Raw genomic sequence first — 4,028 nt, forward strand, 5'->3', positions numbered from 1 at the left:
AAATAAGGTAATACAGTTCGAGTTTTGGCAATCAGACGCCCACCTGGAAGACAAGGGAATACAGTTCGAGTTTTGGCAATCAGGCGCCCACCAGGAAAATAAGGGAATGCAGTTCGAGTTTTTGCAATCAGGCGCCCACCTGGATAACAAGGGAATACAGGTCATGTTTTGGCAATCTGGGGCCCACCTAGAAAATAAGGTAATACAGTTCGAGTTTTGGCAATCATGCGCCCACCTGGAAAACAAGGGAATATAGTTCAAGTTTTGGCAATCATACGCCCAGCTCGATAAAAAGGGAATATAGTTCAAGTTCTGGCAATCAGTCGCCCACCTGGATAACAAGGGAATACAGTTCAAGTTTTGGCAATCAGGCGCCCACCTGGAAAACAAGAGAATAACGTTCAGGTATTGGCAATCAGGCGCCCACCTGGAAAACAAGGGAATACAGTTCAAGTTTTTGCAATTAGGCGCCCACGTGGAAAACAAGGGAATACAGTTCAAGTTTTGGTAATCAGGCGCCCTCCTGCAAAACAAGGTAATACAGTTTGAGTTTTTGCAATCAGACGCCCACCTGGAAAACAAGGGAATACAGTTCAAATTTTGGCAATCAGGCGCCCACCTAGATAACAAGGGAATACAGTTCCACTTGAAAACAAGGGAATACAGTTCAAGTTTTGGCATTTAGGTGCCCACCTGGAAAATAAGGGAATGCAGTTCGAGTTTTTGCAATCAGGCGCCCACCTGGATAACAAGGGAATACAGGTCATGTTATGGCAATCTGGCGCCCACCTGGAAAATAAGGTAATACAGTTTGTGTTTTGGCAATAAGGCGCCCACCTGGAANCAAGAAAACAAGGGAACACAGTTCAAGTTTTGGCAATCTGGCGCCCACCTGGAAAACAAGGGAATACAGTTCAAGTTTTTGCAATCAAGCGCCCTCTTGGAAAACAAGGGAATACAGTTCGAGTTTTGGCAATCAGGCGCCCACTAGGAATATAAGGCAATGCAGTTCGAGTTTTTGCAATCAGGCGCCCACCTGGATAACAAGGGAATACAGGTCATGTTATGGCAATCTGGCGCCCACCTGGAAAATAAGGTAATACATTTCGAGTTTTGGCAATCAGGCGCCCACCTAGAAAACAAGGTAATATAGTTTAAGTTTTTGCAATCAGGCGCCCAGCTCGATAACAAGGGAATACAGTTCAAGTTCTGGAAAACATGCGCCCACCATGAAAACAAGGGAACACAGTTCAAGTTTTGGCAATCTGGCGCCCACCTGGATAACAAGGGAATACAGTTCAAGTTTTGGCAATAAGGCGCCAACCTGGAATATAACGGAATACAGTTCAACTTTTGGCAATCAGGCGCCCACCTGGAAAACAAGGGAATACAGTTCCACCTGGAAAACAAGGGAATACAGTTCAAGTTTTGGCATTCAGGCGCCCACCCGGAAAACAAAGGAATAGAGTTCAAGTTTTGGAAAACATGCGCCCACCTGGAAAACAAGGGAACACAGTTCAAGTTTTGGCAATCAGGTGCGCACCTAGACAATAAGGGAATGCAGTTCAAGTATTGACAATCAGGCACCCACCTGAAAAACAAGGGAATACAGCAATCAGGCCCCCACCTAGAAAACAAGGGAATACAGTTCAAGTTTTGGCAATCAGGCGCCCACCTGGAAAACAAGGGAATACGGTTCTAGTTTTTGCAATCAGGCGCCCACCTGGATCACAAGGGAATACAGTTTATGTTTTGTCAATCAGGCGCCCACCTGGAAAATAAGGTAATACAATTCGAGTGTTGGCAATCAAATGCCCACCAGGAAAACAAGGGAATACAGTTCATGTTTTGGCAATCAGGCGCCCACCTGGAAGACAAGGGAATACAGTTCGAGTCTTTCCCTCTTGCTTTGGAATAATTCATATAATTCGAGTTTGGCCGGGACCCACAGCTGTGGACCTCGAAGAGTGCCTAACACCTTCTCTTCGAGGTAATTTGATCCCTTACCCGATCTTTGGTAACGCAAATTGGTTATCCCAGAGTTATTTGCAAATAGGTGCCCTGACGCACCTCAAACCCGTTAGGTGGCGACTCTCTCTATTAACACCTTCCTTAAAAGAGTTGTCACGTGTCGACCCATTTTCGTGAGAAAAAGGGGCGCGACACCATGGCGACTCTGCTGAGGATTTTTTAGGCTCTTACCATAAGCGAACTTGGTTTATATGAATTAGTCTTCTCCGATAAGCGTGTCTTTATTATTTTGCTGTTACATGAATATCCCGCTCCCGTTTCCCTTTATTGCTACCTGTACACCCTTTTTCTCTTTATCTCTTTTGAATTCGCATTAATATGCAAATATCTGTTCATAACATGTGTTTTCCTTTAGACATTTTTATGAATTGCTACATCATGTCTCTCCCCATCCTCACTCCCTTGTCTACTATATTACAATTTCCACATTGCGCGAACTAACTTCTTCCTTCTTTTCCTTTCTTTTTATGTCTTTGTGTTTCATTCAATACTGCATTTACTATTTTCATCGTGCAAAATATTTGTCAACTTGTTGTTTTATCTTTGCATAAAGCATGCTCCACATCATATTCCACTCGTGTGTAACTAATACCATAGCGGCGCTTGATGAGTGTCCGCGCTCTTCCTAAATTACCCTTTAAATTTGGAAATGCTTATTTACGATAAAACTAGTTGATCAGCGGTGCAGTCGACGGTTCCGTGCCTTTCTCTCTCAAGTTTTCCGCTTGAGGGTACCGGTCTGGACTCTTCTAGAAACCCCACGTAATAACTTGCTATGTCAAGCCTTGTCTAAAGTCCATCGGGATTTCCATAATCCCAATGGACACAATCTCAATCTGTGCATTATTTGGAGAAAACATGCAAATATTTTGATCATTAACGTGTAACTAGCCAAGTCCAGTTGGGGAAAGGGCTAACTTTATTCGTTTTGCTGAAACGAGGCATGAATTCCCAATGTTCGGCATGGTTTGAAATATCCCACCTTTGCTACTAGATTGGTGGGAAAATCTCCCGCTAAGTGACAAAAACCATCTGAAGAGAGTCCTCGGGAATTTACCCTATTTTTTAGACATTCATCGAAATAATGCATTAATCGATGCCGCCACCATGTTCTGGGAGGAGAAGAGAGCCATTTTTCGTTTTGGTGCCATAGAAATGACTCACCTTTTAGAAGAAATGTGAGGTTTTGCTGGGCTCCCATGGGATAGCTCTGGTTTGTTGGTACCAAAAAACCGCACTTCCCGAGGTTCTTGAAAATGATGTGCTTCAGGAAAAATGATGATTTTTTTTGTCCGAAGAAGTCTTACATACCATTCGATTTCCTCTATGAGAGTTATGGGCACAGCAAGTCATACCGTCTTTACCATGATGAGTTTGCCATCACTTCTTTGGGTTGGACTGATCGCCGAGTTTTTGTATTCATTGTCTATTTTTTGGGGATGCAGGTATTTCAAATAAAATGAGAAAGGATCCAAACTCGCGTAGCTATGGTCAGTAAGACTTTAATGGAGCGAATTGAGGGGAAAACTTACACTATCGTCCCAATGATTCTGGCTGATATGTGTCGGGCTTTAGACTGTTGCAAAAAGGGGTATACACATTTCGAGGGTTGAAATCTGTTGCTGCAATTATGGTTGTTGGAACACCTTTAGAGAGAGAATACTGTCAAGAACTTCTGCGACAACCATGGAATGACCACTTAGCCTATCACCATCCGAAGAGAATGACTTTTATCCCCGCTGTGAGCTGGGCACACTCTTTAGCAATTTGATTGATGACAAGGTACATTGGATGTTCAAGTGGTTCCCTGGCAGTGAATTCATCATCAGTTCGAGATATACTTCTCATCTTATACTCATCTTAGGGTTATGAGACAAGCTGGGAGAAAATAGGTTATACCACGAGTTCCCCAGGGGAATGCCATTCTATTCAAGTTTGAGGCACAACACAAGTGTCATCAAAAGATCATTGTGGAGAAAGATACCATCGAGCCAGAT

Source organism: Nicotiana attenuata, unplaced genomic scaffold, assembly GCF_001879085.1.
Source record: "Nicotiana attenuata strain UT unplaced genomic scaffold, NIATTr2, whole genome shotgun sequence".
In the NCBI taxonomy this organism is placed as follows: domain Eukaryota; kingdom Viridiplantae; phylum Streptophyta; class Magnoliopsida; order Solanales; family Solanaceae; genus Nicotiana; species Nicotiana attenuata.